Genomic DNA, 20055 nt, shown 5'->3' with positions numbered 1-20055 from the left:
TCCACTCTTTAGTATCAAATAGGTAAAGGGGTCCCTACTGTGTGGAATAATGGGCATAAGGGACACTACTGTGTAGGCATAATGTGCAATAAGGGGCACTACTGTGTAGGCATAATGTGCAATAAGGGGCCATACTGTGTGGGCATAATGTTCCTACTATAACAGACTCATTGCTTTGTATTGCAGACCCTCCTCCATGAAATGATACATGCATATATGTATAAAGCACAGATTGAAGAGCCAGAAGAACATGGACGTGTTTTTAAAACTCTTATGAATGCCATAAACCACCTGCATGGCACTAACATAAAAGTAAGTATATATAATTAACAATTTAGGGTCCATTTATAGAGAATGAGAGGGGAAGCTGATATATACTGTTCATCGCTGTGCACAATGAGACAAGGGTCTGGGCCGTGATGAAGCAAATCAGTGCGAACCACGTCACCAGTTGGCTGGACTGCCCACCTCACTTGAGAAGTGAGCGCCCGTGGTTGGCCTTCAGGAGACTTGCCCACTCTTCCAGGCTGAGCGCCACCCAAAATTTAGTAACCTACTGGCCAATCCATGGCAGTGGGCAAGTATGCTGCACACTTGAGGTGAGACACCTAATACCTGCAATTACCACGGTTTGATGCCATTGCTGTTAACCACTTCATTACCACTATGTTCCTGCATTAACCCTGTACCTGCTGTTACGGACTTTCTGTGTGGCCTAACAGCCACTGTTACATCCGGTGTGCCTCCATTGTGACCACCATCCCAATAGGTTATATTAGCATGTGGGGCGCTGTGACTGTTTCTTTCTTTTCCTCACGTTTCACATTGTGCTCACTAAAACAACTTAGGGCAAGTTTGAGATATGTTCTAAAAGGACAAAAGACTTTTGGATGATGCCTTTTCACTGACAACCCCTTCCATGCAATGGCTTATTGGCACATTGTCCATAGTTAGTCTGTCATAGTTCTCCATAACTCTTATCATTGTGTTTACTGATGCAGTCTCTGTAGTCAGAGCATGGGGGGTCATTCCGAGTTGATCGCTCGCTAGCTGCTTTTAGCAGCATTGCACACACTAGGCCGCCGCCCTCTGGGAGTGTATCTTAGCTTAGCAGAATTGCGAACGAAAGATTGGCAGAATTGCGAATAGAAAATTCTTAGCAGTTTCTGAGTAGCTCCAGACCTACTCACAGATTGCAATCAGCTCAGGCCGTTTCGTCCCTGGTTTGATAAGGAGACCATTGATTTGGCCTTCCCACATAGCCACAGAAAGAGGGCGCCCCAGATATACCATCATACACTTTCATATTCACAGACTTAAACCGCAATATATTCGCAGGGAAATTAGACGGAGTCATAGTGACATGGAGTACGAGGCTGAAGAGGTAAGTTGTGAATTTATTTTGACATATTCCTGATAAATAATAATGATTCTATTTATTAACATTTAGTCATATAGTCTGCAGCACCGTACACTGTGATGCCATCTCCTATATATTTGCCTTAATCTGTGACTCTGTGCTCGTAACGCTGGGCGGAGTCACAGAGCTGGGCGGAGTCAACTGCATCTGCTGCAGAGAGCTACCCCATACCCAGTGCCAGCAGCAGTCAGGTGCAAGTCCCTACCTTACAGTATAGGAGGTGAGGATGGCCACTAGCTGCCGGCTGCTGTGCCTGTCCTTCCCCCCCCCCCCAATCACCTGTGACAGCGGGCTGTGTGCTGTGCAGTGCAGATCCCGAAAAGGGGGCGGAGCTACAGCGCCACGAGGGGGCGGAGCTACGGCGTCTCGAGGGGGCGGGGCTACACGGGACCAGACAGCTGAACAGTGGTGGAATCAGCATTGCAGTGACGGCCAGCCAGACTTGGTAAGTGGAGGGTGAGAGAGAAATGTGTGTGCGTGTGTGTATATAGTGTGTGTGTGTGTGTGTGTGTGTGTGTGTGTGTGTGTGTGTGTGTGTGTGTGTGTGTGTATATAGTGTGTGTGTGTGTGTGTGTGTATATATGGTGGGGTGTGTGTGTTTGTATATATGTGTGAATTGTGTGTGTGTGAGGTATGTCTGTGTGTGCGCACTTTATGGACGCCACTGCTGAGGGGGCCATTACATGCAAGGACGCTACTAATATAGGGGGGGCATTACGTATAAGGACGCTACTACTATAGGGGGGGCATTACGTATAAGGACGCTACTACTATAGGGGGTGCATTACGTATAAGGACGCTACTACTATGGGGGGGCATTACGTATAAGGACACTACTACTATAGGGGGGGCATTACGTATAAGGACGCTACTACTATGGGGGGGCATTACGTATAAGGACGCTACTACTATAGTGGGACATTACGTATAAGGACGCTACTACTATAGGGGGGGCATTACGTATAAGGAGGCTACTAATACTGGGGGGCATTACATATAAGGACGCTACTACTGGGGGGGGCATTATGTATAAGGACTCTATTACTTCTGGGGGGCATTATGTATAAGGACGGTGCTACTACTACTGGGAGGGCATTACATGTAAGGATGCTACTACTACTGGGGGGGCATTATGTATAAGGACGGTACTACTACTGGGGGCACATTATGTATAAGGATGCTACTACTACAGGGGTGGCATTACGTATAAGGACGCTACTATTACTGTTGGGGGCATTACATATAACTGCTACTACTACTGGGGGGCATTACGTATAAGGACGCTACTACTACGGGTGGGGCATTACGTATAAGGATGCTACTATTACTGTTGTGGGGCATTACATATAACTGCTACTACTACTGGGGGGGCATTATGTATAAGGACACTATTACTACTGGGGGGGCATTATGTATTAGGACGCTACTACTACTGGGGGGGCATTATGTATAAGGATGCTACTACTACTTAGAGATGAGCGCCTGAAATTTTTCGGGTTTTGTGTTTTGGTTTTGGGTTCGGTTCCGCGGCCGTGTTTTGGGTTCGAACGCGTTTTGGCAAAACCTCACCGAATTTTTTTTGTCGGATTCGGGTGTGTTTTGGATTCGGGTGTTTTTTTCCAAAAACACTAAAAAACAGCTTAAATCATAGAATTTGGGGGTCATTTTGATCCCAAAGTATTATTAACCTCAAAAACCATAATTTCCACTCATTTTCAGTCTATTCTGAATACCTCACACCTCACAATATTATTTTTAGTCCTAAAATTTGCACCGAGGTCGCTGTGTGAGTAAGATAAGCGACCCTAGTGGCCGACACAAACACCGGGCCCATCTAGGAGTGTCACTGCAGTGTCACGCAGGATGTCCCTTCCAAAAAACCCTCCCCAAACAGCACATGACGCAAAGAAAAAAAGAGGCGCAATGAGGTAGCTGTGTGAGTAAGATTAGCGACCCTAGTGGCCGACACAAACACCGGGCCCATCTAGGAGTGGCACTGCAGTGTCACGCAGGACGGCCCTTCCAAAAAACCCTCCCCAAACAGCACATGACGCAAAGAAAAAAAGAGGCGCAATGAGGTAGCTGACTGTGTGAGTAAGATTAGCGACCCTAGTGGCCGACACAAACACCGGGCACATCTAGGAGTGGCACTGCAGTGTCACGCAGGATGTCCCTTCCAAAAAACCGTCCCCAAACAGCACATGACGCAAAGAAAAAAAGAGGCGCAATGAGGTAGCTGTGTGAGTAAGATTAGCGACCCTAGTGGCCGACACAAACACCGGGCCCATCTAGGAGTGGCACTGCAGTGTCACGCAGGATGTCCCTTCCAAAAAACCCTCCCCAATCAGCACATGATGCAAAGAAAAAGAAAAGAAAAAAGAGGTGCAAGATGGAATTATCCTTGGGCCCTCCCACCCACCCTTATGTTGTATAAACAAAACAGGACATGCACACTTTAACCAACCCATCATTTCAGTGACAGGGTCTGCCACACGACTGTGACTGATATGACGGGTTGGTTTGGACCCCCCCCAAAAAAGAAGCAATTAATCTCTCCTTGCACAAACTGGCTCTACAGAGGCAAGATGTCCACCTCATCTTCACCCTCCGATATATCACCGTGTACATCCCCCTCCTCACAGATTATCAATTCGTCCCCACTGGAATCCACCATCTCAGCTCCCTGTGTACTTTGTGGAGGCAATTGCTGCTGGTCAATGTCTCCGCGGAGGAATTGATTATAATTCATTTTAATGAACATCATCTTCTCCACATTTTCTGGATGTAACCTCGTACGCCGATTGCTGACAAGGTGAGCGGCGGCACTAAACACTCTTTCGGAGTACACACTTGTGGGAGGGCAACTTAGGTAGAATAAAGCCAGTTTGTGCAAGGGCCTCCAAATTGCCTCTTTTTCCTGCCAGTATAAGTACGGACTGTGTGACGTGCCTACTTGGATGCGGTCACTCATATAATCCTCCACCATTCTATCAATGTTGAGAGAATCATATGCAGTGACAGTAGACGACATGTCCGTAATCGTTGTCAGGTCCTTCAGTCCGGACCAGATGTCAGCATCAGCAGTCGCTCCAGACTGCCCTGCATCACCGCCAGCGGGTGGGCTCGGAATTCTGAGCCTTTTCCTCGCACCCCCAGTTGCGGGAGAATGTGAAGGAGGAGATGTTGACAGGTCGCGTTCCGCTTGACTTGACAATTTTGTCACCAGCAGGTCTTTCAACCCCAGCAGACCTGTGTCTGCCGGAAAGAGAGATCCAAGGTAGGCTTTAAATCTAGGATCGAGCACGGTGGCCAAAATGTAGTGCTCTGATTTCAACAGATTGACCACCCGTGAATCCTTGTTAAGCGAATTAAGGGCTGCATCCACAAGTCCCACATGCCTAGCGGAATCGCTCCGTGTTAGCTCCTTCTTCAATGCCTCCAGCTTCTTCTGCAAAAGCCTGATGAGGGGAATGACCTGACTCAGGCTGGCAGTGTCTGAACTGACTTCACGTGTGGCAAGTTCAAAGGGCATCAGAACCTTGCACAACGTTGAAATCATTCTCCACTGCACTTGAGACAGGTGCATTCCATCTCCTATATCGTGCTCAATTGTATAGGCTTGAATGGCCTTTTGCTGCTCCTCCAACCTCTGAAGCATATAGAGGGTTGAATTCCACCTCGTTACCACTTCTTGCTTCAGATGATGGCAGGGCAGGTTCAGTAGTTTTTGGTGGTGCTCCAGTCTTCTGTACGTGGTGCCTGTATGCCGAAAGTGTCCCGCAATTTTTCTGGCCACCGACAGCATCTCTTGCACGCCCCTGTCGTTTTTTAAAAAATTCTGCACCACCAAATTCAAGGTATGTGCAAAACATGGGACGTGCTGGAATTTGCCCATATTTAATGCACACACAATATTGCTGGCGTTGTCCGATGCCACAAATCCACAGGAGAGTCCAATTGGGGTAAGCCATTCCGCGATGATCTTCCTCAGTTGCCGTAAGAGGTTTTCAGCTGTGTGCGTATTCTGGAAAGCGGTGATACAAAGCGTAGCCTGCCTAGGAAAGAGTTGGCGTTTGCGAGATGCTGCTACTGGTGCCGCCGCTGCTGTTCTTGCGGCGGGAGTCCATACATCTACCCAGTGGGCTGTCACAGTCATATAGTCCTGACCCTGCCCTGCTCCACTTGTCCACATGTCCGTGGTTAAGTGGACATTGGGTACAACTGCATTTTTTAGGACACTGGTGAGTCTTTTTCTGACGTCCGTGTACATTCTCGGTATCGCCTGCCTAGAGAAGTGGAACCTAGATGGTATTTGGTAACGGGGGCACACTGCCTCAATAAATTGTCTAGTTCCCTGTGAACTAACGGCGGATACCGGACGCACGTCTAACACCAACATAGTTGTCAAGGACTCAGTTATCCGCTTTGCAGTAGGATGACTGCTGTGATATTTCATCTTCCTCGCAAAGGACTGTTGAACAGTCAATTGCTTACTGGAAGTAGTACAAGTGGGCTTACGACTTCCCCTCTGGGATGACCATCGACTCCCAGCGGCAACAACAGCAGCGCCAGCAGCAGTAGGCGTTACACGCAAGGATGCATCGGAGGAATCCCAGGCAGGAGAGGACTCGTCAGACTTGCCAGTGACATGGCCTGCAGGACTATTGGCATTCCTGGGGAAGGAGGAAATTGACACTGAGGGAGTTGGTGGGGTGGTTTGCGTGAGCTTGGTTACAAGAGGAAGGGATTTACTGGTCAGTGGACTGCTTCCGCTGTCACCCAAAGTTTTTGAACTTGTCACTGACTTATTATGAATGCGCTGCAGGTGACGTATAAGGGAGGATGTTCCGAGGTGGTTAACGTCCTTACCCCTACTTATTACAGCTTGACAAAGGGAACACACGGCTTGACACCTGTTGTCCGCATTTCTGGTGAAATACCTCCACACCGAAGAGCTGATTTTTTTGGTATTTTCACCTGGCATGTCAACGGCCATATTCCTCCCACGGACAACAGGTGTCTCCCCGGGTGCCTGACTTAAACAAACCACCTCACCATCAGAATCCTCCTGGTCAATTTCCTCCCCAGCGCCAGCAACACCCATATCCTCCTCATCCTGGTGTACTTCAACACTGACATCTTCAATCTGACTATCAGGAACTGGACTGCGGGTGCTCCTTCCAGCACTTGCAGGGGGCATGCAAATAGTGGAAGGCGCATGCTCTTCACGTCCAGTGTTGGGAAGGTCAGGCATCGCAAACGACACAATTGGACTCTCCTTGTGGATTTGGGATTTCAAAGAACGCACAGTTCTTTGCGGTGCTTTTGCCAGCTTGAGTCTTTTCAGTTTTCTAGCGAGAGGCTGAGTGCTTCCATCCTCATGTGAAGCTGAACCACTAGCCATGAACATAGGCCAGGGCCTCAGCCGTTCCTTGCCACTCCGTGTGGTAAATGGCATATTGGCAAGTTTACGCTTCTCCTCCGACAATTTTATTTTAGGTTTTGGAGTCCTTTTTTTTCTGATATTTGGTGTTTTGGATTTGACATGCTCTGTACTATGACATTGGGCATCGGCCTTGGCAGACGACGTTGCTGGCATTTCATCGTCTCGGCCATGACTAGTGGCAGCAGCTTCAGCACGAGGTGGAAGTGGATCTTGATCTTTCCCTAATTTTGGAACCTCAACTTTTTTGTTCTCCATATTTTATAGGCAGAACTAAAAGGCACCTCAGGTAAACAATGGAGATGGATGGATTGGATACTAGTATACAATTATGGACGGACTGCCACGGTTAGGTGGTATAAAAAAACCACGGTTAGGTGGTATATAATACAATTATGGATGGACGGACTGCCTGCCGAGTGCCGACACAGAGGTAGCCACAGCCGTGAACTACCGCACTGTACACTGGTTGATAAAGAGATAGTAGTATACTCGTAACAACTAGTATGACGACGGTATAAAGAATGAAAAAAAAACCACGGTTAGGTGGTATATATTATAATACAATTATGGTTGGACGGACTGCCTGCCGAGTGCCGACACAGAGGTAGCCACAGCCGTGAACTACCGCACTGTACACTGGTTGATAAAGAGATAGTAGTATACTCGTAACAACTAGTATGACTGACTATGACGGTATAAAGAATGAAAAAAAAACCACGGTTAGGTGGTATATATTATAATACAATTATGGATGGACGGACTGCCTGCCGACTGCCGACACAGAGGTAGCCACAGCCGTGAACTACCGCACTGTACACTGGTTGATAAAGAGATAGTAGTATACTCGTAACAACTAGTATGACACTATGACGGTATAAAGAATGAAAAAAAAACCACGGTTAGGTGGTATATATTATAATAATACAATTATGGATGGACGGACTGCCTGCCGAGTTCCGACACAGAGGTAGCCACAGCCGTGAACTACCGCACTGTACACTGGTTGATAAAGAGATAGTAGTATACTCGTAACAACTAGTATGACACTATGACGGTATAAAGAATGAAAAAAAAACCACGGTTAGGTGGTATATATTGTAATACAATTATGGATGGACGGACTGCCTGCCGAGTTCCGACACAGAGGTAGCCACAGCCGTGAACTACCGCACTGTACACTGGTTGATAAAGAGATAGTAGTATACTCGTAACAACTAGTATGACTGACTATGACGGTATAAAGAATGAAAAAAAAAACACGGTTAGGTGGTATATATTATAATACAATTATGGATGGACGGACTGCCTGCCGACTGCCGACACAGAGGTAGCCACAGCCGTGAACTACCGCACTGTACACTGGTTGATAAAGAGATAGTAGTATACTCGTAACAACTAGTATGACACTATGACGGTATAAAGAATGAAAAAAAAACCACGGTTAGGTGGTATATATTATAATAATACAATTATGGATGGACGGACTGCCTGCCGAGTTCCGACACAGAGGTAGCCACAGCCGTGAACTACCGCACTGTACACTGGTTGATAAAGAGATAGTAGTATACTCGTAACAACTAGTATGACACTATGACGGTATAAAGAATGAAAAAAAAACCACGGTTAGGTGGTATATATTGTAATACAATTATGGATGGACGGACTGCCTGCCGACTGCCGACACAGAGGTAGCCACAGCCGTGAACTACCGCACTGTACACTGGTTGATAAAGAGATAGTAGTATACTCGTAACAACTAGTATGACTGACTATGACGGTATAAAGAATGAAAAAAAAACCACGGTTAGGTGGTATATATTATAATACAATTATGGATGGACGGACTGCCTGCCGACTGCCGACACAGAGGTAGCCACAGCCGTGAACTACCGCACTGTACACTGGTTGATAAAGAGATAGTAGTATACTCGTAACAACTAGTATGACACTATGACGGTATAAAGAATGAAAAAAAAACCACGGTTAGGTGGTATATATTATAATACAATTATGGATGGACGGACTGCCTGCCGACTGCCGACACAGAGGTAGCCACAGCCGTGAACTACCGCACTGTACACTGGTTGATAAAGAGATAGTAGTATACTCGTAACAACTAGTATGACTATGACGACGGTATAAAGAAAGAAAAAAAAATACCACGGTTAGGTGGTATATAATTATACAATTATGGATGGACGGACTGCCTGCCGAGTGCCGACTGCCGACACAGAGGTAGCCACAGCAGTGAACTACCGCACTGTACTGTGTCTGCTGCTAATATAGACTGGTTGATAAAGAGATAGTATACAACAATATACTACTATACTGGTGGTCAGGCACTGGTCACCACTAGTCACACTGGCAGTGGCACTCCTGCAGCAAAAGTGTGCACTGTTTAATTTTAAATTAATATAATATTATGTACTCCTGGCTCCTGCTATAACAACCTGCAGTGCTCCCCAGTCTCCCCCACAATTATTATAAGCTTTTATACATTGATGTGCAGCACACTGGGCTGAGCTGAGTGCACACAGACTGAGTCACACTGTGTGACTGCTGTGTATCGTTTTTTTCAGGCAGAGAACGGATATAGCAGAGAACGGATATATTAAATAAAAGTTAACTTAACAACAACTGCACTGGTCACTGTGGTAAACTCTGTCTGCACAATCTCTCTCTCTCTCTCTCTCTCTCTCTTCTAATCTATTCTAATGGAGAGGACGCCAGCCACGTCCTCTCCCTATCAATCTCAATGCACGTGTGAAAATGGCGGCGACGCGCGGCTCCTTATATAGAATCCGAGTCTCGCGAGAATCCGACAGCGTCATGATGACGTTCGGGCGCGCTCGGGTTAACCGAGCAAGGCGGGAAGATCCGAGTCGCTCGGACCCGTGAAAAAAAAAGTGAAGTTCGTGCGGGTTCGGATTCAAAGAAACCGAACCCGCTCATCTCTACTACTACTGGGGGGCATTATGTATAAGGACACTACTACTATTGGGGGGGCATTACGTATATGGACGCTACTACTACGGGTGGGGCATTACGTATAAGGACGCTACTACTACGGGTGGGGCATTACGTATAAGATGAATAAGATTGTGCTACATTGTGGCGTAATTTTAAATGGGGGTACTATTGTGTGGCCCATTCCCGATGCACAACAAAGGAATATGGGAGGGCGCAAAATTCATAGTTTGCAGGGGGGCGCCGAACACCCTAGCACCGGCCCTGGCCACCAGTAGCAAAAGTACACCACGGCCACTGACACTATCTGCAGGGAGGGGAACAGCGCTGATATGGAGGGTACTTGCAGGCAGCGAGTCGCCGCCCGCAGCTCCTCTCCCACCTACACACCATACCTGACACCCACACCCTAGGGAGAGGGCGCTAGCTCAGGCACCGCTAGATCAGCATCTGCAGCATACAGACAAGGGCTGCCATGCTCAGCGGCAAACGGTGCGGAGCATGTGCAGCGGGACAGCGCCAGGACGGGACACGCACTAATCAACATTGCTGCTGGGCCGGAGCTCCCTCCGTCTGCAGCCTAAGGACGCGTGCCGCACCTCTCCAGGGAAACACCATGCCTACCCGCCCACAGGGCTCCGGACGCTTACCTATGCTCCGCGATCACAGCAGCTGACGCTGCCATGCAGGATGGAGGAATGACGCCCGTCAGACGGGGCGGACAGTGTGCGGCGGAACGGGGCCAGGAAGGAATGCTGACCACGACCCATTGCTGCTGGGTCTGAGCTCCCTCCCTCTGCAGTCACCATCTCACAGCAGCAGCCTGGAGGTTAGTGGCCACCACGACCCGCACATCCTTACCTCACACATACCTCACACATACCTCACATATACCTCACATATACCTCACATATGAGAGAAAAGGTACACACACTGTGACATCACACCTGTAGCCCACCCCTATATCTGCTAAGTACTCCCTATGCCCTGTCACCCTCATCCTGCTCTCTAACTGCCTGTCTGTGTACTGGCCTTCACCCCTCTCACACCATCACCAACCCTCACTAACTACCACAGAGACTATGTGCACTGATATCTGCCCCTCCACCACCTGCAGCGCCCCTGGACCCCTCCCCATCCCCCGCAAACCCCCGCACCTGCCCCTCCACCACCCGTGGCACCCCCACCCACTGCGCCTTCGGACCCCCTACCCCACCCGCAGTGTCTTCCAAACCCCTTCCCCATCTACAGCAGCCCCTCCCCCATCCGCCACACCCCGCATCTGGCTCTCCCCCGCCCGCTGCACCTTTGGATCCCCTACCCCACCCACGCAGCAGGTCCTTCCCAATCCGCATCGCCTACACCATTCGCAACAGCACCGCACCCGCCACTCCCCCACCCACGTTACCCCCGCATCCACCCCTCCCCCACCCACCGCGCCCCCTGGACACCTCCCCCATCCACTGCACACCCGCACCCACCCCTTCCCCATCTGCAGCGCCTTCGGAACCCCTCCTCCATCAGCAACAGCCCTGCAGCTGCCATCCCCCACCTGCGACACCCCTGCTCCTACCCCACCCACAGCGCCTTCATACCCCCTCCCCCATCCGCGGTCCCCACTCCCCAAACCCCTTCCTGTTGCAAGGGACTACGCCACCTTCACCATCGGACGCCCTATCATTGTGCAATATTCAAACACTAACAAAACTAGGAATGCAGGTAATACTCCATATATTGAACCCCAGAAAGGCGTGCAGGGGTTAAGGGGGCGTAGCCCCTTCCGACGGTGTGAAGAGCGCCCGTAGGGCGCGATGAAGCACCTAGTTAATACTATAATAAGCCTGTCCTTGTAGTACATGTTGATGGTATTTATAAGATTTACTGTAATTCAGTCCAAAAAATGACCATATTGAATAGTCAATGTTACATTGTGCATATCACCAGTGGCAACTGTTAGGTCTTCTACTGGCTGGCAACAAAAATCATAGCATGCCTACACGCTCATGCCAGCATGTAATTGGGTATAAGGGGTATTTAATTAAGTGAATTAATTTTGACTGGTCGAAAAAAACGGCACATATTCGACACAGGGTATTCAATTACAGACATTTTTGCCCATTTTTTAATCCATTTTCGCCGTTTTATTTTGGATTATTTTTTTGTCGAATCAGCATGGGAGAAAATTACTCCAATAACGGGCAACAATGCCCGCAATTTCGCCAAAACACATGTATCGTGGTGAATTCGCAGATACACGTGGTTTTCGCCAGTGGATTTTTCAATCAGTCAAAAAAATGGCATGGGCATTGAATAGGTTGAATGTAAATTCGACCTAAAAATGGACGAAAAGTAACGTTTTTTCGACTGGTCGAAAAAATGGGACTAACTGAATACCCCCATAGGGATCTAAACGGCCAATTTTTTTTTTGTTATCTCTTATACAATTACATCGAACTAAGATTGTCAGTCATATGTGATTTGTGTTCTCTCATCAGATGCTCCGGAGTATGTCGATATCCTACACAATATGGAGGACTCTGTGAAATAAGACTCAGCACGCCACTCTTTGATCAGCTTTCCCGGAGAGATCTTGTACAAGTAAGTGTTATGTGAGCGCTGACTCTCTGTTAGAAGAATGTGTAACTGAGATGAATGCTTGTGCACCTGACTGCAACTATTGTATATGTAACAATGGGAAACAGGATTAGTCTTACACCCTGCACAGGTGAGACATAGTTGTGACCACCAGATATTCCATCAGTCCATAAATGTTGCACCTTACATCCGATTTGAATTAGTTTTTTTTTCCTGTCCAGCTAACTAATAGTACCTAGTGCCCAGATCCCTAGGGCTAACCTGTTTGCTACAAATCTGTCATGGAAATTGGAAAGGACAGGCTTCTGTTATGTTTAGGCTGGAAGAGCAAACCGAGATGTACAGTAGATCGCTACAGTAACAAAAATTGGTGACGGCTTGAGTTAAACAAGAGCACCCGGCTAATTATAATGAAAATATGAAAAACCAATAGCGCTGCATCAGCATAGTTCTAACCACATTCATAAATAGCAGTATTGCTAATAAACACTAGAAACGAGTTTAAAAGCGTACACTCTTTGCTATATGGGGGCCTTAAACTTTTCTTACAGGTGGGGGAGGGCAGGTGGGGGTGTTAGAGAATCTTGTCACATCATATTGGAAAAACAATTCTAGCTAAAATATTGGAAGACAAATAAATGAATATGTGTGTATATTAACAACATTAGGACCATTGAAGTGGTAATTTTGCCAAATGAGACACGTTTTGTTTGTTTTTTTAACATCAATACTATTTAAAAGGAGACATGTTTTTCCTAAACAATATTACTGTAGGTACTGATAGGTGGACTTCAGGTGTCAGGCATTAGGCCCGTGGGTGTCTCAGGCCTGTGGGGCATGCTAGGCAGACAGAGGGCTCGTGCCACAAATAAAAATGTGACTCTGGGCATTAGGCCGAATCCACTCTTTAGTATCAAATAGGTAAAGGGGTCCCTACTGTGTGGAATAATGGGCATAAGGGACACTACTGTGTAGGCATAATGTGCAATAAGGGGCACTACTGTGTAGGCATAATGTGCAATAAGGGGCCATACTGTGTGGGCATAATGTTCCTACTATAACAGACTCATTGCTTTGTATTGCAGACCCTCCTCCATGAAATGATACATGCATATATGTATAAAGCACAGATTGAAGAGCCAGAAGAACATGGACGTGTTTTTAAAACTCTTATGAATGCCATAAACCACCTGCATGGCACTAACATAAAAGTAAGTATATATAATTAACAATTTAGGGTCCATTTATAGAGAATGAGAGGGGAAGCTGATATATACTGTTCATCGCTGTGCACAATGAGACAAGGGTCTGGGCCGTGATGAAGCAAATCAGTGCGAACCACGTCACCAGTTGGCTGGACTGCCCACCTCACTTGAGAAGTGAGCGCCCGTGGTTGGCCTTCAGGAGACTTGCCCACTCTTCCAGGCTGAGCGCCACCCAAAATTTAGTAACCTACTGGCCAATCCATGGCAGTGGGCAAGTATGCTGCACACTTGAGGTGAGACACCTAATACCTGCAATTACCACGGTTTGCTGCCATTGCTGTTAACCACTTCATTACCACTATGTTCCTGCATTAACCCTGTACCTGCTGTTACGGACTTTCTGTGTGGCCTAACAGCCACTGTTACATCCGGTGTGCCTCCATTGTGACCACCATCCCAATAGGTTATATTAGCATGTGGGGCGCTGTGACTGTTTCTTTCTTTTCCTCACGTTTCACATTGTGCTCACTAAAACAACTTAGGGCAAGTTTGAGATATGTTCTAAAAGGACAAAAGACTTTTGGATGATGCCTTTTCACTGACAACCCCTTCCATGCAATGGCTTATTGGCACATTGTCCATAGTTAGTCTGTCATAGTTCTCCATAACTCTTATCATTGTGTTTACTGACGCAGTCTCTGTAGTCAGAGCATGGGGGGTCATTCCGAGTTGATCGCTCGCCAGCTGCTTTTAGCAGCATTGCACACGCTAGGCCGCCGCCCTCTGGGAGTGTATCTTAGCTTAGCAGAATTGCGAACGAAAGATTGGCAGAATTGCGAATAGAAAATTCTTAGCAGTTTCTGAGTAGCTCCAGACCTACTCACAGATTGCAATCAGCTCAGGCCGTTTCGTCCCTGGTTTGATAAGGAGACCATTGATTTGGCCTTCCCACATAGCCACAGAAAGAGGGCGCCCCAGATATACCATCATACACTTTCATATTCACAGACTTAAACCGCAATATATTCGCAGGGAAATTAGACGGAGTCATAGTGACATGGAGTACGAGGCTGAAGAGGTAAGTTGTGAATTTATTTTGACATATTCCTGATAAATAATAATGATTCTATTTATTAACATTTAGTCATATAGTCTGCAGCACCGTACACTGTGATGCCATTAATACTATAATAAGCCTGTCCTTGTAGTACATGTTGATGGTATTTATAAGATTTACTGTAATTCAGTCCAAAAAATGACCATATTGAATAGTCAATGTTACATTGTGCATATCACCAGTGGCAACTGTTAGGTCTTCTACTGGCTGGCAACAAAAATCATAGCATGCCTACACGCTCATGCCAGCATGTAAATGGGTATAAGGGGTACTTAATTAAGTGAATTAATTTTGACTGGTCGAAAAAAACGGCACATATTCGACACAGGGTATTCAATTGCAGACATTTTTGCCCATTTTTTAATCAATTTTCGCCGTTTTATTTTGGATTATTTTTTTGTCGAATCAGCATGGGAGAAAATTACTCCAATAATGGGCAACAATGCCCGCAATTTCGCCAAAACACATGTATCGTGGTGAATTCGCAGATACACGTGGTTTTCGCCAGTGGATTTTTAAATCAGTCAAAAAAATGGCATGGGCATTGAATAGGTTGAATGTAAATTCGACCTAAAAATGGACGAAAAGTAACGTTTTTTCGACTGGTCGAAAAAATGGGACTAACTGAATACCCCCATAGGGATCTAAACGGCCAATTTTTTTTTTTGTTATCTCTTATACAATTACATCGAACTAAGATTGTCAGTCATATGTGATTTGTGTTCTCTCATCAGATGCTCCGGAGTATGTCGATATCCTACACAATATGGAGGACTCTGTGAAATAAGACTCAGCACGCCACTCTTTGATCAGCTTTCCCGGAGAGATCTTGTACAAGTAAGTGTTAAGTGAGCGCTGACTCTCTGTTAGAAGAATGTGTAACTGAGATGAATGCTTGTGCACCTGACTGCAACTATTGTATATGTAACAATGGGAAACAGGATTAGTCTTACACCCTGCACAGGTGAGACATAGTTGTGACCACCAGATATTCCATCAGTCCATAAATGTTGCACCTTACATCCGATTTGAATTATGTTTTTTTTCCTGTCCAGCTAACTAATAGTACCTAGTGCCCAGATCCCTAGGGCTAACCTGTTTGCTACAAATCTGTCATGGAAATTGGAAAGGACAGGCTTCTGTTATGTTTAGGCTGGAAGAGCAAACCGAGATGTACAGTAGATCGCTACAGTAACAAAAATTGGTGACGGCTTGAGTTAAACAAGAGCACCCGGCTAATTATAATGAAAATATGAAAAACCAATAGCGCTGCATCAGCATAGTTCTAACCACATTCATAAATAGCAGTATTGCTAATAAACACTAGAAACGAGTTTAAAAGCGTACACTCTTTGCTATATGGGGGCCTTAAACTTTTCTTACAGGTGGGGGAGGGCAGGTGGGGGTGTTAGAGAATCTTGTCACATCATATTGGAAAAACAATTCTAGCTAAAATATTGGAAGACAAATAAATGAATATGTGTGTATATTAACAACATTAGGACCATTGAAGTGGTAATTTTGCCAAATGAGACACGTTTTGTTTGTTTTTTTAACATCAATACTATTTAAAAGGAGACATGTTTTTCCTAAACAATATTACTGTAGGTACTGATAGGTGGCCTTCAGGTGGCAGTAGGCCCGTGGGTGTCTCAGGCCTGTGGGGCATGCTAGGCAGACAGAGGGCTCGTGCCACAAATAAAAATGTGACTCTGGGCATTAGGCCGAATCCACTCTTTAGTATCAAATAGGTAAAGGGGTCCCTACTGTGTGGAATAATGGGCATAAGGGACACTACTGTGTAGGCATAATGTGCAATAAGGGGCACTACTGTGTAGGCATAATGTGCAATAAGCAGCCATACTGTGTGGGCATAATGTTCCTACTATAACAGACTCATTGCTTTGTATTGCAGACCCTCCTCCATGAAATGATACATGCATATATGTATAAAGCACAGATTGAAGAGCCAGAAGAACATGGACGTGTTTTTAAAACTCTTATGAATGCCATAAACCACCTGCATGGCACTAACATAAAAGTAAGTATATATAATTAACAATTTAGGGTCCATTTATAGAGAATGAGAGGGGAAGCTGATATATACTGTTCATCGCTGTGCACAATGAGACAAGGGTCTGGGCCGTGATGAAGCAAATCAGTGCGAACCACGTCACCAGTTGGCTGGACTGCCCACCTCACTTGAGAAGTGAGCGCCCGTGGTTGGCCTTCAGGAGACTTGCCCACTCTTCCAGGCTGAGCGCCACCCAAAATTTAGTAACCTACTGGCCAATCCATGGGAGTGGGCAAGTATGCTGCACACTTGAGGTGAGACACCTAATACCTGCAATTACCACGGTTTGCTGCCATTGCTGTTAACCACTTCATTACCACTATGTTCCTGCATTAACCCTGTACCTGCTGTTACGGACTTTCTGTGTGGCCTAACAGCCACTGTTACATCCGGTGTGCCTCCATTGTGACCACCATCCCAATAGGTTATATTAGCATGTGGGGCGCTGTGACTGTTTCTTTCTTTTCCTCACGTTTCACATTGTGCTCACTAAAACAACTTAGGGCAAGTTTGAGATATGTTCTAAAAGGACAAAAGACTTTTGGATGATGCCTTTTCACTGACAACCCCTTCCATGCAATGGCTTATTGGCACATTGTCCATAGTTAGTCTGTCATAGTTCTCCATAACTCTTATCATTGTGTTTACTGACGCAGTCTCTGTAGTCAGAGCATGGGGGGTCATTCCGAGTTGATCGCTCGCCAGCTGCTTTTAGCAGCATTGCACACGCTAGGCCGCCGCCCTCTGGGAGTGTATCTTAGCTTAGCAGAATTGCGAACGAAAGATTGGCAGAATTGCGAATAGAAAATTCTTAGCAGTTTCTGAGTAGCTCCAGACCTACTCACAGATTGCAATCAGCTCAGGCCGTTTCGTCCCTGGTTTGATAAGGAGACCATTGATTTGGCCTTCCCACATAGCCACAGAAAGAGGGCGCCCCAGATATACCATCATACACTTTCATATTCACAGACTTAAACCGCAATATATTCGCAGGGAAATTAGACGGAGTCATAGTGACATGGAGTACGAGGCTGAAGAGGTAAGTTGTGAATTTATTTTGACATATTCCTGATAAATAATAATGATTCTATTTATTAACATTTAGTCATATAGTCTGCAGCACCGTACACTGTGATGCCATTAATACTATAATAAGCCTGTCCTTGTAGTACATGTTGATGGTATTTATAAGATTTACTGTAATTCAGTCCAAAAAATGACCATATTGAATAGTCAATGTTACATTGTGCATATCACCAGTGGCAACTGTTAGGTCTTCTACTGGCTGGCAACAAAAATCATAGCATGCCTACACGCTCATGCCAGCATGTAAATGGGTATAAGGGGTATTTAATTAAGTGAATTAATTTTGACTGGTCGAAAAAAACGGCACATATTCGACACAGGGTATTCAATTGCAGACATTTTTGCCCATTTTTTAATCAATTTTCGCCGTTTTATTTTGGATTATTTTTTTGTCGAATCAGCATGGGAGAAAATTACTCCAATAACGGGCAACAATGCCCGCAATTTCGCCAAAACACATGTATCGTGGTGAATTCGCAGATACACGTGGTTTTCGCCAGTGGATTTTTAAATCAGTCAAAAAAATGGCATGGGCATTGAATAGGTTGAATGTAAATTCGACCTAAAAATGGACGAAAAGTAACGTTTTTTCGACTGGTCGAAAAAATGGGACTAACTGAATACCCCCATAGGGATCTAAACGGCCAATTTTTTTTTTTGTTATCTCTTATACAATTACATCGAACTAAGATTGTCAGTCATATGTGATTTGTGTTCTCTCATCAGATGCTCCGGAGTATGTCGATATCCTACACAATATGGAGGACTCTGTGAAATAAGACTCAGCACGCCACTCATTGATCAGCTTTCCCGGAGAGATCTTGTACAAGTAAGTGTTAAGTGAGCGCTGACTCTCTGTTAGAAGAATGTGTAACTGAGATGAATGCTTGTGCACCTGACTGCAACTATTGTATATGTAACAATGGGAAACAGGATTAGTCTTACACCCTGCACAGGTGAGACATAGTTGTGACCACCAGATATTCCATCAGTCCATAAATGTTGCACCTTACATCCGATTTGAATTATGTTTTTTTTCCTGTCCAGCTAACTAATAGTACCTAGTGCCCAGATCCCTAGGGCTAACCTGTTTGCTACAAATCTGTCATGGAAATTGGAAAGGACAGGCTTCTGTTATGTTTAGGCTGGAAGAGCAAACCGAGATGTACAGTAGATCGCTACAGTAACAAAAATTGGTGACGGCTTGAGTTAAACAAGAGCACCCGGCTAATTATAATGAAAATATGAAAAACCAATAGCGCTGCATCAGCATAGTTCTAACCACATTCATAAATAGCAGTATTGCTAATAAACACTAGAAACGAGTTTAAAAGCGTACACTCTTTGCTATATGGGGGCCTTAAACTTTTCTTACAGGTGGGGGAGGGCAGGTGGGGGTGTTAGAGAATCTTGTCACATCATATTGGAAAAACAATTCTAGCTAAAATATTGGAAGACAAATAAATGAATATGTGTGTATATTAACAACATTAGGACCATTGAAGTGGTAATTTTGCCAAATGAGACACGTTTTGTTTGTTTTTTTAACATCAATACTATTTAAAAGGAGACATGTTTTTCCTAAACAATATTACTGTAGGTACTGATAGGTGGACTTCAGGTGTCAGGCATTAGGCCCGTGGGTGTCTCAGGCCTGTGGGGCATGCTAGGCAGACAGAGGGCTCGTGCCACAAATAAAAATGTGACTCTGGGCATTAGGCCGAATCCACTCTTTAGTATCAAATAGGTAAAGGGGTCCCTACTGTGTGGAATAATGGGCATAAGGGACACTACTGTGTAGGCATAATGTGCAATAAGGGGCACTACTGTGTAGGCATAATGTGCAATAAGGGGCCATACTGTGTGGGCATAATGTTCCTACTATAACAGACTCATTGCTTTGTATTGCAGACCCTCCTCCATGAAATGATACATGCATATATGTATAAAGCACAGATTGAAGAGCCAGAAGAACATGGACGTGTTTTTAAAACTCTTATGAATGCCATAAACCACCTGCATGGCACTAACATAAAAGTAAGTATATATAATTAACAATTTAGGGTCCATTTATAGAGAATGAGAGGGGAAGCTGATATATACTGTTCATCGCTGTGCACAATGAGACAAGGGTCTGGGCCGTGA

Source organism: Pseudophryne corroboree, chromosome 2 (genome assembly GCF_028390025.1).
Source record: "Pseudophryne corroboree isolate aPseCor3 chromosome 2, aPseCor3.hap2, whole genome shotgun sequence".
NCBI lineage: Eukaryota > Metazoa > Chordata > Amphibia > Anura > Myobatrachidae > Pseudophryne > Pseudophryne corroboree.
This window is presented reverse-complemented; position numbering follows the sequence as displayed.